Source organism: Ranitomeya variabilis, chromosome 5 (genome assembly GCF_051348905.1).
Source record: "Ranitomeya variabilis isolate aRanVar5 chromosome 5, aRanVar5.hap1, whole genome shotgun sequence".
Taxonomy (NCBI): Eukaryota; Metazoa; Chordata; class Amphibia; order Anura; family Dendrobatidae; genus Ranitomeya; species Ranitomeya variabilis.
Genome location: NC_135236.1, coordinates 597,548,934 through 597,574,665, shown reverse-complemented (window position 1 = coordinate 597,574,665; position 25,732 = coordinate 597,548,934). Strand labels below are relative to the sequence as shown.

At 46.3% G+C, this 25,732-nt stretch overlaps 1 protein-coding gene and 1 long non-coding RNA gene across 3 annotated transcripts in view; one reads left to right on the top strand and one right to left on the bottom strand.

Moving 5' to 3' along the window:
* LOC143776550 (A disintegrin and metalloproteinase with thrombospondin motifs 2-like) overlaps positions 1-25,732 on the top strand; it is a 793,125-nt gene that overhangs the window by 372,585 nt on the left and 394,808 nt on the right. The gene's annotated exons all lie outside the window — the stretch shown is intronic.
* LOC143773874 (uncharacterized) lies at positions 22,984-24,060 on the bottom strand. Its single transcript, XR_013215418.1, has 3 exons — positions 23,677-24,060; positions 23,489-23,592; positions 22,984-23,302 (listed from the first exon to the last, which is right to left on the bottom strand). It is a non-coding gene; the product is annotated as an uncharacterized LOC143773874 (long non-coding RNA).

The following is a 25,732-nucleotide window of genomic DNA, read 5'->3' as shown; positions in this document are numbered from 1 at the left end:
AGTATTTTTGTAAAAAGCAGAGAATTTCAAAGTTAAAAAATTGCCGATTTTTCCAAAATTTCCGAATATTTAGCATTTTTTTATATAGAAAGGTAAAATATATTGACTCCCATTTAGCACTGACGTGAAGTACAATATGTCACGAGAAAACAATCTCAGAATGGCTTGGATAGGTGAAAGCGTTCCAAAGTTATTAGCCCATGAAGTGGCACAGGTCAGATTGGCTTAGGCACTTGGGTACAAATAGGCCTAGGGCTGAAGGGGTTAATAAGCTACGTATATGTAAGGGCTATCATATCAAAAAATAAACTACAGACATGCATCTACCTAAAAATACCAAAGAAAATTAGTCACTCCGGGTGGTACCGATATCTGGCCCGGCTCATGGACTACTTGCCAAACATCTGAGCAGGAAAAGAAACAGGCCAGCTGATGGCTATGGCTACAGTCTTGCACTGGAAAAAAAGTGTCCTAGAAATTACCCCAACTATGTATGAGTTGAATTTGGTATGGGTACACTTATCTGTTGACCTTTTACTGTGGTTATTGCCCAGCAGCAAGAAGGGTTACTATCTGAATCTGACTTGGGACCTAGAGGCTATGTTAAAGGGGTTTTCACACAAACTGAGTGTCACGCCCTACCGAAGGATCAATCGGGTGGACCCACTGGACCGCAAATACAGCAGTTGCTGATACCAGGAAGGGAGAGCCAGACCAGGGAAGCAGGTTCAAAAGCTTTATTGTAAAGAAATACAAATATACTAGGGGAGAAACCCCAAAGGAAGGCCACAGGACCAAAACACCAGGGTGCCTCTAAGGAGTCCAAGGCTTGGAGTGACCCCTATACAGGGATTTCCCCTTGACCTCCAATAGAGGGTCTGATGAAGCAGAAACCTGTGTTAAACCGACCTAGGAGGTTGGGAAGAAATGAACGGACAAAAATGGGGCAGAATGAGGAACTTGGAAGCAGGCTGAAGACTGCAGGGAACCGCACTGGATACGGGACTCAGGATGCCGAGAAGACCAAACATGATCCTAGGGAAAAAGGTAAACAGAGTAAGACAAGCAAATTGGACTGGAAAGCCTAGCTAGACAAGACCTGGAGCAGAGACTTCAGGATAATAGAAGTTGCCCAGGCGGCGTCCAGGAGTGACTGAGATCCTTATATCCCTCCAGCCTCCAGGTGATAGGCCGGGTGGAGGGGCAGTGAGTGGAGAGGGGCTGGCCCTTTAAGAAGTCAGAGAGCTCGCCTGCCTGCCCCCTATGCACTCTCTAGGAGAGGAAGAGGAAGGAGGAAGTGCAGCAGACATGGGAGCAAGGACCCGGGCAGCATGTCTGCAGGGACGGACCCTGGAGCGCCGGCGGATGACCGGAGCGTGACCCTGCTGGCTCAGGACAGGACCAGAAGAGGTATGAGCAGGCGGGGAAGAGAAAGTGGGTGCCCCGGACCGCGAGATGGTGACAGTACCCCCCCCTCTAGGCCCCCCCGGGCGGCGACTGGCAAGGAACCGACGTAGGAGACGAGGAGCATGGATGTTGCCCTCCGGTTCCCAGGACCTCTCCTCAGGACCAAACCCCTTCCAGTCGACCAGGTACCATGTGGCACACCCTCTCTTCTTCACGTCCAGAATGGCACTGACCTCATACTCATCATTGGCCGAAATCGGAGGCGGACGCTCTCCTGGATCCTGGGAGAAGCGGTTGAGGATCACAGGTTTGAGGAGGGAACGGTGGAAAGAATTATGTATTCACAGAGAAGGAGGCAGTAGTAGCCGATAGCACACATCGTTGAGTCTCCGGGACACCTCGAAAGGTCCGATGTACCGAGGTCCGAGCTTGAAGGAGGGCACCTTAAGGCGGACGTACTTGGCTGATAACCATACCTTGTCACCCGGTTGAAACATCTGGGCATCAAGTCTTCTCTTGTCGGCATGGTCCTTCATACGTAGGGATGCTTTCATAAGAGCTTCACAAGTCTTGTTCCAGATGTTGGGGAAGTCGCGAGCCACAGCCTCTGCTGCAGGATTGGGAGTCGCGATGTCCAAGGGAGTCGGGATCCTCGGGTGCTGTCCATATACAATAAAAAATGGAGTGTTACGAGAGGACTCACCAACATGATTATTGTACGAGAACTCCGCCCAAGGCAGTAGGGACGTCCAGTTGTCGTGGTGTGCGTTGACAAAGTGTCGTAGAAAACCTGCCAACACCTGGTTTACCCGTTCCACCTGTCCGTTAGACTGTGGATGATAAGCCGAAGAGAAGTCCAAGGCAATATCGAGTTTCCTGCAGAGAGACCGCCAGAATCGGGACACGAATTGTACTCCCCTATCGGAAACAATGTTGGAGGGTAACCCATGCAACCGGAGGATATGTTGAACAAACAACTCGGCCAGCTTGGGTGCCGAAGGAAGACCAGGCAGAGAAACGAAGTGACTCATCTTGGAAAATCTGTCCACCACGACCCAGATGACAGTATTCCCGGAGGATGCAGGGAGATCCGTGATAAAGTCCGTCGCAATGTGTTGCCATGGTTTTGATGGTATAGGCAAGGGCAAGAGTTGACCGGCGGGAAGCCGTTTGGGGGTCTTGTTGCAGGCACAGGAAGAACAGGCAGAGACGTAGTCTGACACCTCTTGACGCATCCCAGGCCACCAGTAGTGCCGACCGATCAACTGTAGAGTCTTTGTCAGACCCGCGTGACCGGCTAGTAAGGAGGAATGTCCCCAGCGAAGGACGCGTTCTCGATTCTGTTCGGGAACCAGTGTCTTACCAGGAGGTACCTGCGACAGTAGAAGCGGTGCAACCATGATCACCTTGGATGGATCGATGATGGGACGAGGTTCCTCCTCCTGATTGTTGGTAAGAAAAGACCGGGAAAGAGCGTCAGCCTTGATATTCTTATCTGCGGGACGAAAATGAAGACGGTAGTCAAACCGAGCAAAGAATAAAGACCAACGGGCCTGGCGAGGATTGAGCCTCTGGGCAGACTGGAGATAGGCCAAGTTCTTGTGGTCGGTGTAGATCACCACCGGGTGCACCGCGCCCTCTAGGAGATAACGCCACTCCTCCAAGGCCATCTTGATGGCAAGCAACTCACGGTCACCAATGGAGTAGTTCCGCTCATAGGAAGTAAAGGCCTTCGAAAAGAAGCCGCAAGAAACCATACGTCCGGAGGCGGCTTTCTGCATGAGGACGGCCCCGGCACCTGTGGAGGATGTGTCCACCTCCAGAAAGAACTGCTTCTCCGCGACGGGCCTGTGCAGGGCTGGTGCGGAGGAGAAGGCCCGTTTGAGTGCCTGGAAGGAACACTCGGCCTCTGGAGTCCATCCATTAGCAGGTACTCCCTTGCGTGTGAGTCCTGTGAGAGGCTTGACCAGATCCGAGAAGTGCTTGATAAACTGCCGGTAGTAGTTGGCGAATCCTACGAACCGCTGGATGGCTTTGATCCCGACCGGCCGAGGCCAGTTCATGATGGCCGACACCTTGTCAGGATCCATCTCCAGCCCAGAGTCAGAGACGATGTATCCAAGGAACGGCAGAGAAGACCGCTCGAAGAGGCATTTCTCATACTTGGCATACAAGCGATTCTCCCGTAATCGAAGGAGAACTCGTCGGACGTCTCTTCTGTGTGTGGGTAGGTCTGGGGAGAAAACCAAGATGTCATCCAGGTATACCACTACACATACGTACAGCATGTCACGGAAGACGTCGTTCACGAACTCCAGGAAAACGGCTGGTGCGTTGCACAGTCCAAAGGGCATCACCCGGTACTCGAAGTGACCATCACGGGTGTTGAAGGCGGTTTTCTACTCGTCACCTGCCCGGATGCGGACAAGGTTGTAAGCCCCTCGCAGGTCCAGCTTGGTGAAGATCCGGGCTCCCCGGAGCCGATCGAAGAGTTCTGGAATAAGAGGTAGTGGGTACTTATTCTTTACCGTGATAGCGTTTAATCCGCGGTAGTCAATGCAAGGACGCAAAGACCCATCCTTCTTTTTCACGTAGAAGAACCCGGCTCCCACAGGGGATGTGGACCTCTGGATGAATCCCCGGGCCAAGCTGTCTGTGACGTATTCTGACATCGCCTGAGTCTCAGCAGGGAACAGAGGGTAGATTCGTCCTGTAGGAAAAGAAGCACCTGGAACCAAATCGATGGGACAATCATAAGGCCTGTGCGGGGCAAGACCTCTGCTTCTCGTTTATCGAAGACATCCGCATATGCCCAGTAGGCCTCTGGAAGTCCGGGCAAGGACGTAGGTGAGGGAGGCAAACGGATAGGCCGGACGGACAGCAGGCAATGGCTATGGCAGGCCGAACCCCAACACTGGACCTCCCCATTACGCCAGTCTATGACTGGCTCATGCGTACGCAGCCATGGCAGACCGAGCATGAAAGGCGGGGAGAGAGTGGGTAGCACGTAAAAGACAATCTTCTCAGCATGGAGAGCTCCGATCTGAAGCTCCACCTCACTGGTAATGCCCTCAACGGAATCTTGTAGGGGTCTCCCGTCTATGGTGGTGATGATGCGGGGATGCTGCAGGGGGTGTATAGGAATACCGAGGCGGAGAGCCATGTATCGCTGAATAAAGTTACCTGCAGATCCCGAGTCCAAATACGCCAACTCTGAGAATCGCCTGTCACCGACCTTCACCTGTATGGAAACAGTTAACGGTTGAGAGGTATCACTCTCACCTAGGATGGCCTCTCTTACCTGTCCTAGGTGGAGGAGTTTTCCGGTCTTCTGGGACATTGCCGGCGAAAATGGTTGGAGCCACCACAATAGAGACACAACCTCCGGGCGACTCTCTCCTCATGCTCCCGGGGACTCAGCCGGAGACGATCCACCTCCATGGGTTCGGGTGCTTCAGCAGATGAAGCGTTACCTGGTAACAGAGGCCTCTGAAAAGAGGGTGCCAATCGAGGTGGTCTTCTCTCCTGGGTTCTCTCCTTGGTGCGTTCTTGTAGGCGGCGATCTATCCGGACGGCAAGGGAGATGTATTCGTCGAGGGTACCGGGAAGATCTCGTACGGCGAGCTCGTCCTTCAGGCGACTGTATAACCCTCTCCGGAAGACACCGATCAGGGGCTCGTCAGACCAGCGAAGCTCAGAAGCCAAAGTGCGAAACTGTATGGCGTATTGGCCAAGCGACAGAGTACCTTGCTGTAAGTTGAACAACTCCTCCGTGGCAGAAGCCATCCGACCTGGCTCATCAAAGATCTTCCGGAAGGTGTCCAAGAAGGGCCGCAAATTGGAAACAATGGGGTCCTCTCTCTCCAGTAGTGGGTTGAACCAGGCCAAGGCCTCGCCCTCCAGGTGTGATGCCAGAAAGGCCACTTTCGCCACATCCTTAGGGTATTGATGAGGGAGAAGCCTGAAATGCAGCTGGCATTGGTTGATAAAACCCCTGCACATTTTTGGATCCCCAGAGTACCTGGTGGGTTTGCAGAGACGAGGGGAAGAGAAGACGCCTCCTACGGCACCAGAACTCAACATGGATGCAGCAACCAGGGCAGAAGGAGACCGCTGCAGATTCGAGAGCCGCTCGTCCACAGACGTAATGTAATCCAGCATCTGGGTCTGCATCCGTCCTTGTTGATCCAGCTCCTGATGGAGATCTGCAAGATGAGAGGAGTAAGATGCATCCACCCCCTGAGGGGAACTTAGACGGGCCTCAAGGGTCTGCATGAACGCAACAAGCTGTTCCTGGCTCTGGCAGAGACTAGCGAGCTCCCTCTGAGCATCGAACCTGGCATCAGCGGGGTCCATGGCCTGGGCAAAATCTGTCACGCCCTACCGAAGGATCAATCGGGTGGACCCACTGGACCGCAAATACAGCAGTTGCTAATACCAGGAAGGGAGAGCCAGACCAGGGAAGCAGGTTCAAAAGCTTTATTGTAAAGAAATACAAATATACTAGGGGAGACACCCTAAAGGAAGGCCACAGGACCAAAACACCAGGGTGCCTCTAAGGAGTCCAAGGCTTGCAGTGACCCCTATACAGGGATTTCCCCTTGACCTCCAATAGAGGGTCTGATGAAGCAGAAACCTGTGTTAAACCGACCTAGGAGGTTGGGAAGAAATGAACGGACAAAAACGGGGCAGAATGAGGAACTTGGAAGCAGGCTGAAGACTGCAGGGAACCGCACTGGATACGGGACTCAGGATGCCGAGAAGACCAGACACGATCCTAGGGAAAAAGGTAAACAGAGTAAGACAGGCAAATTGGACTGGTAAGCCTAGCTAGACAAGACCTGGAGCAGAGACTTCAGGATAATAGAAGTTGCCCAGGCGGCGTCCAGGAGTGACTGAGATCCTTATATCCCTCCAGCCTCCAGGTGATAGGCCGGGAGGAGGGGCAGTGAGTGGAGAGGGGCTGGCCCTTTAAGAAGCCAGAGAGCTCGCCTGCCTGCCCCCTATGCACTCCCTAGGAGAGGAAGAGGAAGGAGGAAGTGCAGCAGACATGGGAGCAAGGACCCGGGCAGCATGTCTGCAGGGACGGACCCCGGAGCGCCGGCGGACGACCGGAGCGTGACCCTGCTGGCTCAGGACAGGACCAGAAGAGGTATGAGCAGGCGGGGAAGAGAAAGTGGGCGCCCCGGACCGCGAGGTGGTGACACTGAGTTAATTTTAATCAATAGATCTTGTCTTAGAGAAAAAAATCCATACAAACATCTCATCGCATTGAACATATGGGAGTAATTATAGCTTGGAAAGATAGAAACTAATAATAGCTGTGGAAGTGAGAGAGAGCTGACACATCAACCTCCTTTGAATTAGGGGTATCCTGCAGTGACCAGGTAATTACAACAGGAGATTTGCTCTGGGAAGAGACACCAATACAGAGATTAGTTTATGCAGAGGCAGGGAAGTACACTTCCCAGGCATAAGCTTTCTCTGATTAAACCACAGCTCCCAGACCTTTTGAAGCCAATGGTCAGTTATGAATATTGGGGTGTTCATCAATCCGATATTTATGGGACATATATTTTCAGCATTGTAGCAAAGGGACAAATATAACACATTCACTCACATCCCTGTAGGGCCAGCAGAACCCCTCCAACTTAATATTGGTCCTATGGATAATGCTATCAAGGCAATGTCAGATCTCTATAGAAAGTTAAAATCACAATAGGAAACAAGACAACAATATCTACCCCCTGGGACCTGTAAGTTATCTCATCAAAATTCTAAAAAGACCTAGCACATCTCACAACCAGTCCCACATGGGCTTACTAAGTAGAGGTATGTGGGCGTAACTTGAACTAATAAAAGTGAAAGTTTGGGCTTCTATCATTGTCAGTCCTAGAAAGGGATAGCTTGTGTAGTTCTGTCCACTTCCTAAGGAGTATCTCCCTCCACTAAGCTCTGAGCCATTTCCCTGACACAGGTTTAGTACTTTTTGTTTTGTTATCCCTTTTATCCTATGTGATTGTATATACCATATTGTTTTGTTCTCATTTTGTATCATCTTTGTATATTTTTTTATAAGCACTGCCTACCTTTCTGGATTAAATATATAAAGTTTAATAGTTCTGTTCCTTTTGCTCTGTAAACCACATGCCTGAAGCCATTGTCATGTCGGACGCTGTTCACACTAAGGCGTCCGACAGACAGCAGTAATTCCACTTACGTCCACTACACGCTCAGTGGCGTCGGCTAGATTTTATCCAGCTTGCTCGGGGTTAATCTAGCTGGTAATCAGGTTGGAGGCTGGGTCACGCCCACGGCCTTTAAATAGTCACGCTGGACTTTTGGGCGTCGCCGATTATAGCTTGTGCTTTATGCCTGGTGATTCTGGTCTGGAGTGGTGGTCTTGTTGCAGGAATATCGTATCTGGTGGTGTATAATCCTTTGTCATATTCCTCCTTCCTATTTGTATTTGTTTTGCCCTGTGCACATTATAGTGTATTCCTGTGTGTCTGCGGCATGGTGCGTTTTTCAGTTTTCCCTGTCTGTGCTTTCTGTGGGGATTGGTGTGTGGTCTCTTCACTGGGTGGCGGGTGGTGGTTTCAGCTTAGGGCTGAAACAGGAGTCAGGGTCAGGCCTGGGGCCCAGACAGGCACACCTTTAGTGTAACTTCTGGGAAAGGGACAGACAGGGTTTCCCTAGCCTGAGGGATATCGCAGGGGCCCGGGTAACCAACTTTAGTCTACCCTATTCCCCCGTGACAGCCATACACTACCTGTAATGGGTATCCAATCAGCATCCATAAGCGATTGATGGTGGCAGGTAGTGGTTATTCTTGTTATTATGGAGTTGGCAGTGACCATAATAGGGTAAACATATTCCATGCTTTGGAATCTGAGATGTATATACCATACGCTCACTGTGAAGTCCCCAAAAACTGGCCCATTAGTGGAAGAAGCTACGCCTTATAAATGTGCCCCTGCTGTGCACTGTGTAATGGCTGTGTCCCACCATGATCTCCTGGGCAAGGGAGAAACTATAAGATTGCAATATACAGACATTACAGCAGGGGATTGCAAATGATGATGAGGTAAAACATTGTTTAAAACAGGCAGTGAAATGTTTTGCCTCGCAGAAAGAATCAGCTGTGATCCCCTGCTGTGTCTGTAAACTCCTTTGCTTCCTCCCCTTTCCAGGAGATGTGGTATAATCAGACCATGTTCCTGCACGGTCAAACATGGCCATTACACAGTACACAGCTGTGAGGGAGCACCAGGGCTGAGATTGGCAGGTCTTGCGCTCCCTGGTTTTTAGCAACCCCAGGGTTGCGATCGCCGTTATTAACTGTATAACGGCGACTGCAAAAAAAAGTCTAATTTGCCATTTAATTTCTCTCTCCTCTGATGTGATCGCACATCAGAGGAGAGAGAAATAGGGTCCCCGGTACCTCCCAGTGTCCCTGGATCCTCCTGGTTCCCCTCACTTCCGCTGTCATCTTCCTCCATTAAAACAAATGGAGGGTGCATGCGCAGTGCGCTCCTGAGATCTGCAAACTGGCACCTGGCAACAATAGGAGATTTTTCCTATTGGTTCTTTTTGATCACTGTGATAGACCCTATCACAGCGATCAAAATAAAAAAGTAAATAAAACCCCCCTTTATCACCTCCTTAGGGAAAAATAATGAAATAAAAAAATATATTTATTTCCATTTTCCATTAGGGTTAGAGTTGGGCTAAAGTGAGTTGGGCTGAAGTTAGCATTAGGGTGAGGGTCGGGGCTAAAGTTAGGGTTTGGGCTAAAGTTAGGGATATGATTGGGGCTAAAGTTAGGGTTGGGGCTAATGTTAGGGTTATAGTTGGGGCTAAAGTTAGGGTTATGGTTGTGGCTATTGTTCGGGTTGGGGCTAGAGTTGGGGTTAGGGTTTGGATTATGTTTACGTCTGGGATTAGGGTTGGGATTAGGGATGTGTCAGGGTTAGGTTTGTGGTTAGGGTTATGGTTAGGGGTGTGTTGGGGATAGGGGTGTGGTTAAAGTTATGGTTAGGATTGGGATTAGGGTTGTGTTGGGGTTAGGGTGGAGTAAGAATTGTTTTTTTTTCACTGTTTAGGCACATCCAGGGGCTCTCCAAACACGACATGGCGTCCGATCTCAATTCCAGCCAATTCTGCGTTCAAATAGTAAAGTGGTGCTCCTTCCCTTCCATGCCCCGATGTGTGCACAAACTGTAGTTTTCTCCCACATATGGGGTATCAGCGACTCAGGACAAATTGGACAACAACTGTTGCAGTTCAATTTCTCCTGTTACCCTTGTGAAAATTAAATATTGGGGGCTTAAAAAATCATTTTTGTGGAAAAAAAATAGTTTTTATTTTCACGGCTCTACATTATAAACTTTAGTGAAACAATTGGGGGTTCAAAGTGCTCACCACACATCTAGATAAGTTCCTTGGGTGGTTTAATTTCCAAAATGGTGTCCCTTCTAGGGGGTTTCCAGTGTTTAGGCACATCAGGGGCTCTCAAAACGCGACATGGCGTCTGATCTCATTTCCAGCTAATTCTGCATTGAAAAAGTCGAACGGCGCTTCTTCCCTTCCGAACTATGTTGTGCGCCCAAGCAGTGGTTTACCCCCACATATGGGTATTCAGGACAAATTGCACAACAACTTTTGAGGTCTTATTTCTCCTGTTACCCTTGTGAAAATAAAAATTTTGGGGGAAAAAAGATCATTTTTTGTGGAAAAAATGTGTTTTTTTCACGGCTCTACGTTATAAACTTCTGTGAAGCACTTGGAGGATTAAACTGCTCACCACACATCTAGATAAGTTCCTTGGGGGGTCTAGTTTAAAAAATAATGTAACTTGTGGGGAGTTTCCACTGTTTAGACACATAAGTGGCTCTCTAAACGCAACATGGCGTCCGATATCAATTCCAGCCAATTCTGCATTGAAAAAGTCAAACAATGCTCCTTCTCTTCCAAGCTCTGCCGTGTACCCAAACAGTGGTTTACCCCCACATATGGGGTATCGGCGTGTTCAGGAGAAATTGCACAACAAATTTTGTGGTTCATTTTCTCTTTTTACATTTGTGAAAATAAAAAAAACTGGTTCTGAAATAAAATGTTTGTGAAAAAGTTAAATGTTCATTTTGTCCTTCCACATTGCTACAGTTCCTGTGAAGCACGTAAAGGGTTAATTTACTTCTTGAATGTAGTTATGAGCACCTTGATGGGTGCAGTTTTTAGAATGGTGTCACCTTTGGGTATTTTCTGTCATGTTCACTCCTCAAAGTGACTTCAAATGTGAGGTGGTCCCTAAAAAATGGTTTTGTAAATATTGATGTAAAAATGAGAAATCGCTGGTCAACTTTTAACTCTTATAACTTGCTAACAAAACAAAATTGTGTTTCCAAAATTGTGCTGATGTAAAGTTGACATGTGGGAAATGTTACTTATTAACTATTTTGTGTGACATATCTCTCTGATTTAAGGGCATACAAATTGAAAGTTTGAAAATTGTGAAATTTTAAAAATTTTCACCATATTTCCATTTTTTCCATAAATAAATTCAAGTCATATTGAAGAAATTTTACCACTATCATGAAGTACAATATGTCACGAAAATGCAGTCTTAGAATCAGTGGGATCCGTTAAAGCGAGCCATAGTTATAACCTCATAAATTGACAGTGGTCAGAATTGTAAAACTTGGTCTGGTCATTAAGCTGCAAATTGGCTCTGTCACTAAGGGGTTAATATGATTGCTCATAGTATTAATACTGGCAGAACATAACTAGACCACTGATCAGGCTCTTCTGCAAGTTCTTTTGTCGTTTGCACCAGACACTGGTTTTGGCTTATAATTACTAAAACTGCTGTCTAAAACCTTGATAATGTAAGTTGTCTTAGTTGGAGAAAAAATATGTCCAAGAAGAAGAAGATATGTTATCATGAACCAGATATTTTATTCAAATTTTCAATGTAAGTTATCTTTTACTGTTGGCTTCTCCTAAAGGTGAGAGAGTGTAGATTTCCCATAGTGAAGTCATACATAAGTAATTTATACAATAATAACTCCTGTCTGAAAATAGCTGTCCAGATTCTTGTTGTGTATATTCGTAATGTAGAAACAGACCTTTTGGAGTAGTGGCAGCATCAAGCATAGAAAGATTCCATCAGGCATTCAAGCATTCAGGGTTACGTCTGAAGGTAGCGCCCATCCGCCATTGCGCATTAGGCTTATATGCTTTTGTAACCATGGTAATTATGGGAACAACAGCATCTGACAAGGGAACACATATTTTTTTTTCCCTGCTGTATGCTCTCTACATAGTGAAAGAGCGAACTCCTTGGTTACATATTCAGCAATATTTTGCAACTACGCGTATAAGATTTTGACTTTCACACAAGGCCTGTTTTTAGACTGTCACTTTTTAAGAACAGAAAATAATCCAATATAATATGATTGAAAGGCAAAATTATGTGAACCTTTAGGATTAGCAAATAATTTTTAAGATGACATTACAATTATAAGAATTTCAGATTTTAAACTTTTATTGGGAAGTACATTAAGTTTATTGAAAGATTCAATATTTACAGGGTTGACTTTTATTTTTCAAGTTTTCCGCAATTCACCTTGCCATGCTGGCTATGCGCTTCTGGGCCAAATCCTGACTGATGACAACCCAATCTTGCCTAAGAAAAAAGAAGAACAAGGAGCAACAATAGGATTATATATAAACACGATCTTTATTAATATAAATATAAATATTAAAATTCCAATCAGTAATGCGTCATAGTATACATGTTCCAATGAAAAACAGAAGGAGAACTGCCACTCCAAAGTACCCTAATATTGCTACAAAGTAGCCCAGAGGGGAGAAAAAAGCACAATGTACTCCCCAAATGTGGTATAAAGATAGGTAAGTGCAGCGCCCCAGAGTCCTGGTCGTTGCAGTACTGTGGCTCCGCCACTATGGGGAGCCATGGTGCGTCCGATGGCACTGAAGGAGTTCATCTGATCAGGTATCACAGACACCAATATGTTTCACAGCAGGGCCTCCGGGGGGAGCTAAGGGTTCTATTCATTAGGCCACTCCCCACCATAGTGGGTAAACTGGGGGTCAGGCAGGAAGTTAGAAAAGAAGGCTGACTGGATTGAACGAAGCAACACCTTGTGGCAGAGGGTGTTGTGGAGGAAGAGACAGTAGGGTCTCTGCCAGGGGTGGGATCCTGGCAGAGGCTTGGCATTGGAAAGAACGTAACGGGACCGTGCCTGCTCAGAATAGCGGCGGTGCCCTAAGAAAGGACTAGAAGCGAGATAGATTGTGCTGAGTGAGAAACGAGATCAAGCAATAGGAGAATTCCAGTAGGGGTCGTGCTGTAAGACCGGAGCAACACCCTACTGAGGCGCATTACCGGTGGCCGGAACGCCGAGGGAGTATTATAACATTCAGCTTCAAGCAATACTCTAAACAGCGGCAGGACAGTCAGTTTAAGGCGGGCTGTCTAACACACATCACCTATGAAGTCTTGGGAGGCAATTGCGGGAGAGGGGCGTCTCTAGGGTCCCGGAAGAACTCTAGGCCTATCCGACAAACGGGTGCCGTTCCAACTGTAACATCAGGAAGGGACAGAAGATTAGAAGAACATCATTTAATCGAGTTGTGAGGGAACTTAAGAAACAGACACAACGGTTGTGGGGTACTTTCCGTAAGCACAGCAGGGAAGGACTACAACACATAGCGCTAAGAAGGAAGGCACCGATTTCCACCTGTGAAGTGAACTCTGGAGGTGCCATTGGACCGGCCGGACTTGCGCAGCCTGGTGAACCGTATTCTGGACTGAGGACTCAGAGATCTCCAGTAAAGAGGTAAAGAGACTGCAACCTGGTGTCCTCGTTATTTACCGCGACCTGCACCCCACAACTGCACCGTTACAACACGACTTATTGCACCGGACGTCCCCCACTGACAGACAGGGCCACGGACCGGGTCTAGCCACCGTGACAACCCCAGGACTGAGACCTAGAGGCCCGGCTCCGGGTACCCCTTGGCCCTGCGGCGGTGTGGGGGCGCTCCAAACTTGGCGTCACGAACAGGATCTACTTAAGCCTGAAGAATCAGGTCATGTGTGCCTAGAGACTGTGATTTGTTGTGCTTGGACTGTACTTTATTAAGAGGACTGTGTGTTGTGCCATTTGCAGCCAAAATCCGCCGCCATTGTAGCGCTGAGGAGAGCGCAGGAAGAGAAGAGGGGCGTGAAGGGGGCGTAGGCAAGCTGGAGAGCGCGAACAGCAATGGCCGCCCAGTCTAAGTATTTCTGTGTCCTGAGGACGTGCCCGTCAACAGCCGAGGTCCGCCTCCTGATCTTGGTTGGAGGGTGGAGATCATGGGGACGGGGACGCCCACGAAAGAGACCGCGAAAAGAGGACATTGGAGGACAAATAAAGATGGCGACACCAGAAGTACCACGCGGAGCTGACCCGGCCCGGCCTGAGGCTGCACAACCCGGGACAGCCTCAGAAACGCCAACGCTGCAGGGTCTGACCCTCGCAGGGCCACCGATGGGTCGGGCCCCTTTGCCGCTGTCTGCGGAATGTGCGGCTGCAGCCGAGGCTCGACAGCTAGCCCGCCGGCTGAGGGCCGATGCCCGCGTACTTTCACGGCTAGGCCAGCCCACGGAGATCCATCTGGCCCCAGTGTCCCCTGTCGCTACCCACCCGACCGTGGCTGGAGGTACGTCACAGACGCCGGACTTAAAGATTCTACCCGATGCTGAACATCTGCGGCGGTTGATGGCCGCATGGAGGAGCCGACCCCAGCCTGCGGAACAGATTGGTTCGATTAGCGCTCCGGAAATCCCGCCCTCACACTGGGGTGTAGTAGTGGCCTTTAACCCTCAGTGTGGAAGAGGAGTGATCCAAGAGATCGGGGAACCGGTGCAAGTCCGCGTGGACCGGGAGGAGGTAGAACCTTGCCGCGGGAGGTTCGATCGCGACCTAGAACCAGGAGATGCGCTGACGTATACCCGATGGAGGAGGGCTACGGGGGAAGCTGGCTGGATGGCACGAGGCGTGCAGCGGTGCACTGCCTTCCAGGCTGCTGCTGAAGCACCGGAAAGAGGTGACCCCAAGGGGAAGACAGCGGAGCCCGGCCCCGCGGAACCGCAAGAAGCCCAACCTCACCGTGCCCCGGAGGGACGTGTACACCTGCCGACAAGAAGGATCTCCCGGCGAGGGATTTTATCACTGTTGGGACCGGAACGGCGTCCTGGCTCACCAGTGCGATCTGTTGGCCTGGTGAGACCGGACAGGAGACCACCTCCCGCTTCACAACAGTAAAGTATCACTGCTCTTTTATGAAAATGTAAATAGTTTTCCCGTTAACTGTTTGTGAACTGTTTGCTGCTAAACCCATCCAGGGTTAACAATTTATGGATCCCTTAGTTGACCCGGGATCCTTATTGTTTGTTTTTCTACAGTTTTGCACGAGTTTTACAAACTGAGAAATCATGAACAGTGCATGATCCAAACTTTCTTGTAAATAGTTTGCACCTTATTAAAGGCGCTTCCTACTGGTTTTATTTAAAGACTCTTTGCGAAGATACCGTTCTGGAACCTTTGCTGAACAAAGACTGGTAGGCTGAGAAGACGAGCTACCTCAGAAAGACTTGATCCTCTTTTAAAGGGGATGTCCAACAGCGTACTTACAAGAGATACTGTTTTAAGAACAGTAATGCCATGGTAATGTTGGAATGAGAAAAGTTGTATGTGTTTTAACTAGTTAAATGTAAAGAAATACTGATGATGATGCTCTGGAAGAAATTTAACTGTTTTGCATATAGGAAAGTTATGTGTGTTCAATTTGTTTAAAATGTGAAACCTAGATAATGTTCTTTGAAAAAGAAAGATGCAGAAAGCCCGTAGGGGCAGATTTAGAGTTCTGCTTAAGTGAAAGTAAGAAAATAATAATGAAGGTGAGGATAGAAGGTAAACCCTGAGTCCCCATAGAAAGTTAATAATGTGTTACTAAGGACAGAAAGTGAACCCGTAGGGGTTAGTGAGTGAGTCCTAATAGGAGCCAAGTAGAGCCGGCTCCATGTTCTCTAATTGAAAGGAATGTTATGTCTATACCATGTATAGTAGAGAAAGGCAGTAGGCCCTGGCTGAACGGGGCGGTCCTGTAAAAGAAAGGAGAGGCAGTAGGTCTGGTGCCATAGGGACAGGCGGTCCTGCAGGTTCAAAGTAGGAGAATGAAAAGTTAACTTGCCCTGTAATGTGATTATGGGAAGGCCTTTAGCGAGCTAGGAGTGTATGTTCCTTGAAGGCAATGTTAAATTATTGTTCATTTAATTGCACTTAGTAGAATACCCGGTTGGGTAATGAGAGTTAATTGTAGCCTGTTGCTATGATATTTAATTATGTTTGTAACGTTAAAGTGTCCTCACCTCCCATAAAGGGAAGCCTGTTCAAGTATACTTATTGTTTTGCACTCAACAAAATTGTATGTCTTTTTGCTAACCTGTATTGTTGTTTTCTTCCCAGTCCCGGAGTACTGTGTTTAACCAGGGGGGAGTGCAGCGCCCCAGAGTCCTGGTCGTTGCAGTACTGTGGCTCCGCCACTATGGGGAGCCATGGTGCGTCCGATGGCACTGAAGGAGTTCATCTGATCAGGTATCACAGACACCAATATGTTTCACAGCAGGGCCTCCGGGGGGAGCTAAGGGTTCTATTCATTAGGCCACTCCCCACCATAGTGGGTAAACTGGGGGTCAGGCAGGAAGTTAGAAAAGAAGGCTGACTGGATTGAACGAAGCAACACCTTGTGGCAGAGGGTGTTGTGGAGGAAGAGACAGTAGGGTCTCTGCCAGGGGTGGGATCCTGGCAGAGGTTTGGCATTGGAAAGAACGTAACGGGACCGTGCCTGCTCAGAATAGCGGCGGTGCCCTAAGAAAGGACTAGAAGCGAGATAGATTGTGCTGAGTGAGAAACGAGATCAAGCAATAGGAGAATTCCAGTAGGGGTCGTGCTGTAAGACCGGAGCAACACCCTACTGAGGCGCATTACCGGTGGCCGGAACGCCGAGGGAGTATTATAACATTCAGCTTCAAGCAATACTCTAAACAGCGGCAGGACAGTCAGTTTAAGGCGGGCTGTCTAACACACATCACCTATGAAGTCTTGGGAGGCAATTGCGGGAGAGGGGCGTCTCTAGGGTCCCGGAAGACTCCAGGCTCCAGGCCTATCCGACAAACGGGTGCCGTTCCAACTGTAACATCAGGAAGGGACGGAAGATTAGAAGAACATCATTTAATCGAGTTGTGAGGGAACTTAAGAAACAGACACAATGGTTGTGGGGTACTTTCCGTAAGCACAGCAGGGAAGGACTACAACACATAGCGCTAAGAAGGAAGGCACCGATTTCCACCTGTGAAGTGAACTCTGGAGGTGCCATTGGACCGGCCGGACTTGCGCAGCCTGGTGAACCGTATTCTGGACTGAGGACTCAGAGATCTCCAGTAAAGAGGTAAAGAGACTGCAACCTGGTGTCCTCGTTATTTACCGCGACCTGCACCCCACAACTGCACCGTTACAACACGACTTATTGCACCGGACGTCCCCCACTGACAGACAGGGCCACGGACCGGGTCTAGCCACCGTGACAACCCCAGGACTGAGACCTAGAGGCCCGGCTCCGGGTACCCCTTGGCCCTGCGGCGGTGTGGGGGCGCTCCATAAGCCTATAGTAAGGGGTGAGTTTACCAGCAACGGGGGTCTTCTCTCCGGCTGTGTCCCTCCTCTCTACCCCATTGCTGGTAAGCTCACCCCTTACTATTGATGTGATACCTTGGATAGGCGCACACCTTACTTATGGGCTGAGATATGCGATAGACATACCGGATCTATCTCTCTCACATTGGCTTACCTATCTTTATACCACGTTTGGGGAGTACATTGTGCTTTTTTCTCCCCTCTGGGCTACTTTGTAGCAATATTGGGGTACTTTGGAGTGACAGTTCTCCTGTTTTTCATTGGAACATGTATACTATGACGCATTACTGATTGGAATTTTAATATTTATATTAATAAATATCGTGTTTATATATAATCCTATTGTTGCTCCTTGTTCTCCTTTTTTCTACATGTATTTTATGGAGCGGATGTAATTTGTCTGGGGGGGGGGGGCACTATTTTTGTGCACCTTTATCCGGACTGTCGATATGGTTTTGGGATTTTGTCTATTACCAATCCTGCCTAATTAGTGCTTGGAGTTTATCATCATTTATGTGTTTTTGTTTATCCACCCACTTCTCTAAGATTGATCACAGGCCTCAATGGGATTGAGATGTGAGGATTTTCCTGGCCACGGACCTAAAATTTCAAAGATTTGTTCACCAAGTCACTTAATCAATTTTGCCTGGTGACATGGTGCTTCAACATTATTCATCACCAAATTTCTCCTGGATTGTTGAGAGACGTTGCTCATTCTTTATTCATTGCATTCTTCTTAGGCAATGAATAAAGTGAACCCACTCACTTGGAAGAAAAACAACCCCACACATGAATCATATCAGGATGCCCTACTATTGGCATGACACTGGACTCATGGTAGTACACACCTTCTGTTCTCCGGAAAATCATTCTTTTGGATGTTCCAAACAGTCTGAAGAAGGCTTGATCAGAGAAAATAACGTTACCCCAGTACTCTGCATTCCGATCCCTATACCCTTTCTACAGAATGTCAGTCTGTCTTTGATGCTTTTCTTGGAGAGAAGTAGAATCTTCGCTCTCATTCTTGACTCCGGGCCTTCACCTCACTGTGAATGCAGATGCACTTATACCTGCCTGCTGACATTTCTGAGCAAGCTCTACACTAGTACACTATACACCATGGTTAGCAGAAGACAATGATTTTAAGCATGAGTAACTTATTTTAATCAACCAGTCTGCTCTTAGAATTCAAGCAGCATGACAGAATGATACCAGCTACTTATTAGCACTTTCTCCTGACTTAATAAGAAAAACACTAAAATTATATAAGCAGGTCATTTTGTGGTAGGGCTGAAATTAAGAGGACTTTTTTTGTTATTCATATTCATTGCAAGGAATAGCTGCATTGTTTTGCAATACATCTGATCACTGTTCATAAAAGAATCTAGAAAAAAAACACCAAAATTTGTGTCAGTCTCATACTTTTGGCTGTGACTGTATGCATAACTGGCCTGCAAGGATGCTTTTTTGTGTTAGAAAAGGTCATCTTGTCCAGTTTCAGCACGATTTCCCCCTGGCTCCTCCTTCTGCGGCAATGTAATCAGACACTATGTCTCATCCTCCAGTCATCCACGCTGGCCAGAAGCCTCCTTCTCTGGTTGTACAGCAGAGCCCTGCTTCCAAGGCAACTGGTGCCTGTAGATTATATCAGGCACAGTCTATATAGATGGGAATGATCTTACCGTACTTTGCACCGCTCACCTGTGCTTAGTAATTAAAGTAGAATCCTTCCTGGGCATTATTCTTATCTTCGCGTACGACCCGATAACGAGATGTGCGGTTGATAGGACAAGTGAGCAGACAGGTGAGTGTTATTTTTTTAATCATTTGTCTGGCCCTCTATGGCTAAACAAAATGGTGTCCTTAGTTGACTGCTATTTTGCAGAATTTGCGCAAAGTGAAATGTAAAAAATGTGCATTCTAAAGAATACAAATTGTTGTAAAATTCGAGGCCAGTTAAATTCCATTCAAATATACAACTCCTGGCAAAATGGCAAAAATTATGGAATCACTGGCCTTGGAGGATGTTCATTCAGTTGTTTAATTTTGTAGAAAAAAATCAGATCACAGACGTGGCACAAAACTAAAGTCATTTCAAATGGCAACTTTCTGGCTTTTAAGTAACACTAAAAGAAATCAAGAACAAAATATGTGGTAGTCCGTAATGGTTACGTTTTTAACCAAGCATAGGGGGAAAATAATGGAATCACTCAATTCTGAGGAAAAAATTATGGAATCATGAAAAACAAACAAAAAAACACTCCAAAACATCACTAGTATTTTGTTGCACTACCTCTGGCTTTTATAACAGCTTGCAGTCTCTGAGGCATGGACTTAATGAGTGTCCAGCAGTACTCTTCATCAATCTGGCTCCAACTTTCTCTTATTGCTGTTGCCAGATCAGCTTTGCATGTTGGCGCCTTGTCATGGACTATTTTCTTCAACTTCCACCAAAGATTTTCAATTGGATTGAGATCCGGACTATTTGCAGGCCAGTGACCACACAACGACTTACCAACGATCACGGCCAGGCCGTATCGCTGGTCGTGATCGTTGGTAAATCGTTTAGTGTAACGGTACCTTTACAGTTTGGTCACAGACGTTGACTCCAGTTTCCACCCATTCGTTCCTCATTTGTTTTTTTGTGTATTTCCTGTTTTGGAGACATAATGCTTTAAGTTTCTTGTCTTGACGCTTTGATGTCTTCCTTTGTCTTCCAGTATGTTTGCCTTTAACAACCTTCTCATGTTGTTTGTATTTGGTCCAGATTTTAGACACAGCTGACTGTGAACAACCAACATCTTTTGCAACATTACGTAATAATTTACCCTCTTTTAAGAGTTTGATAATCCTTTCTTTTGTTTCAATTGACATCTCTCGTGTTGGAGCCATGATTCATGTCAGTCCACTTGGTGCATCAGCTCTCCAAAGTGTGATCACTCCTTTTTACATGCAGACTAACGAGCAGATCTAACAAGGCAATATTGCCTTTTGCAGGCGTGTACTCTGGAGGACAGAGAATGAACTTCAATCCAATATTGCGGCCAGCATGCAGCCAGTGGGTAAGGAAAGGGTGAATCAAACACCCGAAAACCCCGCCCATATGACCCAAAACTGGTCCCGCCAAATTCAGGTGACAGGTTCCCTTTAAAGCCAGAAAGTTGCCATTTGAAATGACTTTAGTTTTGTTCCATATCTGTGATCTGATTTTTTTTCTACAAAATGAAACAACTGAATGAACATCCTCCAAGGCCGGTGATTCCATAATTTTTGCCAGAGGTTGTATTTGCTCATCTTTGAAGAAAAATCCTTTCTGTCCATTACTATTAACTTTGAATTGATCCTAATCTCATCGCTGCCTTGTCTGTTCAATAGTCTAGTTTCAGTTTCTGTTGTTCTGGAATTGGTTCTGCTTCTTGGATACTTTAACCCCTTCCCGACATGCGCCGTACATATCCTGCTCTGCAGGAGCTGTGTTCCCACAAACAGCAGTATATGTACAGCGTGGCCTCGTGCTGAGTGCTGCGGCGATCACATGCAGCTGTGAGAGTTGACACCCCGCAGCAACGCCCACAATCGGTGCTGGCACCGATCACGGACATTTAACCCCTCTGATGCTGCTGTCAGTATTGACAGCGGTATAGAGGAGCATCGCGCAGGGAATCCATTCCCTGCGTGCTTCCATCAGGCTTCAAGATGGCTGTGGGGTCCTCCGGGTCCTGCAGGGAAGGTGACTTATGAGCGCCTGCTGAGAGCAGTCGCTGACATGCTTCCTTCCCTGCCTGTCAGATCCGAGCATCAGATCTGATGTAATACAGTGATGTCCCATCCTGACACAATGTAAAAAAAGCAAAAAAAAAAAAAATATAAAAAAGTGTAAAAATATTTTTTTAAAGATTTTTTTTTATCTTTGCCCTTTATTTTGCCTGTGTTCCCCATTTTTGTTCATCTCTATTCCCATCAGTCTCCCGTACCTATGCATTTTATTTTTTTTTTTCATTATTTATTTTTTTTTTTTTAATGCACATTCAATTCTCCTCCTCTCAGTACTTGTCACACCTATCAACCTGTCTGCCACCTTTTTTCCTTAGTTTTTTAGAAATTGACGTCTTTAGCCCCCTTTTTCTATACCTAGTACGCTGTGGAACGCAAGCAGTTCCCAACGGTGGAACGGAAACGTCACTCCCGGTTGCGCACTTTCAGTAGGCACGGAGCCAAGTCCTGGCTCTTTCTTATTTTAGTAGCTCTAGCCAGTACTGCTGCATCCAGCTAGCGGTGGACGTTGCGTTGGTGCAAGCAGGACTACGGTTATACTACAGTGAATATCTTTTCAAAATATATTTTTATATATATTTTTTTACTACCACCAATGTCTCTTACCCCACTACTACCAATGTGACAATGCTCCACTGTCACCAATGTAGCATAGACTCTGGGACAACCTTTTCCCTTATGTTTTTTGTTCATCGTGTGACATAGACATCACACTGTCACCAACTGGACACATATTCATGGTGGCTTATGCCCTTTAGCTACCTAAAGTTCATGCAACATTTTGGGGCTATATATCCACCATAGAATTATTCACCATATCTCCTGTTCTCCTGGTTTATATATCCTCTAGGATATTTATGTGGTCCTTACTTTTCCTTCCCCCTGTTTCTTACAGTTTTTTCTATTTGGGACCCTATATAGGACCTACGTTAAACTATATCCACTAGTTAACCTTTACAGGTATGATCCACGCCGGTATTTAATCCCATTTGTAAGGACCTTTATACTTACCTTCTACTATACATTGCAGGCTTGCAGCTATAACTTCCTATATACCTACCTATTATATACATCCTCCTTTATGCAGTCGGGTAGGTACCTCTCCTCCTTATTCCCCTTTACCCTTGACTACCACTCCCGGCACGGCTTCTTGCCTTAGGTTATGAGGATGTCCTCATTGTTTTGTCTATTCCTATGTTTTTTTGTTTCTTTTATGACATTATATTGATGTACACTTCAGATTTTGCTTTACTGTTACTTTTTCTTGCATGACTCATAGACTGGCGAAGGTCCATATAAGATCGAAAAGTCTCTTGTCAATTTTTGGATGGACTGCAGCAAATGTCTTCTTTGGATATTCTTGCTAAGTTGAATGCCAAGTTTTATTTAAATGTTCCTTGGCCTGGGAACCTACTTGTGCACCAGTTCACACGGCTGTGCTACGTTTCACACCACACATGTATCTAATAAGTGACATATTTGCAATATGTATCCAATTCTTGATTGGTGTTTGTGACTATATCTAATATAATAGTGACGTGTAGTGGCGTAACTAGAGTCTCATGGCACCGGTGCAAAATTTGGTGTATTCTGGTATAATGTCCCCCATCCTGGTATATTCTGGTATATTGTCCCCCATCCTGGTATATTCTGGTATAATGTCCCCCATCCTGGTATATTCTGTTAAAATGTTTCCCATGCTGGGATAATGTCCCCATTATGGTACAGTGTCCACATTTTTAGTATAATGTCTCCCATTCTGTTATAATGTCAAAAATGTACAAGATTATGGCGTATGTTGTGACATCATGACACTGTGACCTTACATGCACTAACACAGAACCATTCTGGGCCTCATCAGAGCTGCAAGTCCTGGCTTAGCGTGAACAGGCCCAGGGATGCAGCACTTAGGGTACGTTCACACAGGACTTTTTTGCTGCTTTTTTTTTGCTGCTTTTTTTATGCTAATTTTCAGCTGCTTATAGGTGCGTTTTCTGGTGCGTTTTTTGGTGCGTTTTTGGTGCGTTTTTTTCATGCGTTTTTTTGTGGTATATGGTGAATCAAACATGTTTGATGACTACACCAAAGACACTCAGTTAGTACTCAAGCACGCTCACATAACACGTTATCAGAGCACGTTCACATCACTAGTATTTACCTACTACCTGGTCATTTAATTTGTTAGAAAAGGACATATGTTAAGTTTTTTATTTACCAATCTCCCAGTGGAGCTTAGCATCGCCTTCATCCCAGCGGGGGAACAATTTACGGCAGATTACATGCCATGCATCGGCCTTTTTTTGACGATCACTGTAGTTTGGGCAAGCTAAATCCCAAATTACAGGCATTGTTTCCACCTTGCAAAAATAAATGAAAACGTAATTACCAAATGCAAGATGAAATGAAGCCAACATTCATGACAAGGAAGATACAGACATACACATGCAGAACACATGAACATGTACATAACAGCACATGAGCATCGCAAAGTGTACCATTGCAAACAATCGGATAGATATATCACAAATTAAAAAAAATATTACCTCCATGATTAGTTGGGAAACATTAATGCCCATCCTCCTATACCAAGACATGGCTAACACCTCACTACCAGAAACTCCCTCACAATAGATCACAATCAGGACACCTCACAATGGCTCTTCACACCTCACTACCAGGAACTCCCTCACAATAGATCACAATCAGGACACCTCACAATGGCTCCTCACACCTCACAATGGCTCACAATGGCTCTTCACACCTCACTAACCACACCCCTAAGCTCTTGGCTGTGAGATCCCTTCCTGCTGGCCATGATTTTCTGCACAAAAAACGCAGCAAATAATGCTACATGCGTTTTTTCAGCGTTTTTGCAGCGTTTTTTTCATCACCCATTCAAGTCAATGGGTGAATAAACGCTGCAAAAACGCTGAAAGAAGTGACATGCCCTATGTCCAAAAAAAGCAGCAAAGCAGAAAAAACTGATCAAACAAAAAACCAACGTGTGTGCATGAGATTTCTGAAATCTCATAGGCTTTACTGGTACTGTAAAAAGCAGCTGAAAATTAGCATAAAAAAAGCAGCAAAAAAAAGCAGCAAAAAAGTCCTGTGTGAACGTACCCTTACAGCGGTGAAATGAAAATCCAACAAGGACCACATAAGTGACTGTGAGCAGTGGAGGGGCCAGAGAAGTGACCATATGTTTGTTTTTTTTACATCCTATTTAGATTAAATTTGTGAATAACTTCACTGTGAATCGAATTTACCAGGGAAATCCATTTTCACAGGCAAATTTGAATTTTGTCTAATCCACAAATACTTAAAGGGAACCTGTCACCCCCCCCCCCCCCCCAGTCGTTTCAAACTAAAAGTGCCACCTTGTGCAGCAGTAATGCTGCATTTTGACAAGGTGGGTCTTTTAGTTCTGGGTGCTGTAACTAGAGAAATAATCCGTTTTTTAATTTGTCAGAAATACCTTGTCTTCAGTCAAGGAGGCCGGCGTTTCCCCCCTGCTTCAGACGCCGCACAGCCGTCAGTCATGTCTTCTTGGCGCCGGGCCCCCAGCCACCCCAGAAAAGGCACATCTGTAAGATGCGCCTATTCTGGCACTTAGCCTCTCTCTTCCCACTCCCGTGTAGCGGTGGGATATGGGGTAATGAAGGGTTAATGTCACCTTGCTATTGTAAGGTGACATTAAGCCAGGTTCATAATGGAGAGGCGTCAATTATGACACCTATCCATTATTAATCCAATAGTACGAAATGGTTAATAAAACACACACACATTATTACAAAGTACTTTAATGAAATAAAGACACAGGGTGTTTTAATATTTTATTATACTCTTAATCCACCTGAAGACCCTTGTCACCTGAAATAAAGTTAAAAAAAACAACAATATCCTATACCTTCCGTCATTACTGTCTTGTCCCACACTGTAAATCCATCTGAAGGGGTTAAATCATTTTACACCCAGGAGCTCTGCTAAAGCAGCTGTGCTCCTGACTGTAAAACTTGGTGAATGAATGGAGTGCCTTGGAATGTACTGCAGTTACCTCGAGTCGCGGTGATGCTCCCTCTGCTGGATGAACTGATATGAACTCGAGCGTGATGACTTTTCAGAATATTTTCCCACGCTCGAGTTCCATTATTAACTTGGTGACATTAACCCTTCATTACCCCATATCCCACCGCTACACGGGAGTGGGAAGAGAGAGGCTAAGTAACAGAATAGGCGCATCTTCCAGATGTGCCTTTTCTGGGGTGGCTGGGGGCAGATGTTTGTAGCCAGGGGGGGGACCCAATAACCATGGTCCCTCTCTAGGCTATTAATATCTGCCCTCAGTCACTGGCTTTCCCACTCTAGCGGAGAAAATTGCACAGGAGCCCACGCCAATTTTTTCCGGGATTTAACCCTTTAATTTAATAGCTAGAGTCCCCAAATTTTACACAGAGACACTTCTTACATTAGTAAAGAGGAATATGTAATAAGAGAAGGGATATGTAATCTATGTCTCATATCCTGTCGGGTTTGTTAAGTTGATGGGAAAAGCCGACAATTGAATTACTGACTTTTCTGCTATCTAGCACTGAATTAAATATATATATATAACTATTCTATGTGTACACATTTATTCTACCTATTCTATTCTAACTTGTCAGTGTGATTTTACTGTACACTGCACTGAATTACCGGCTTTTCTATAGAACACCGGTGCGTATTTCTCGCAAGTCACACGCATGGTCCGTGTGTAATCCGTAATTTTCTCGCCCCATAGACTTTCATTG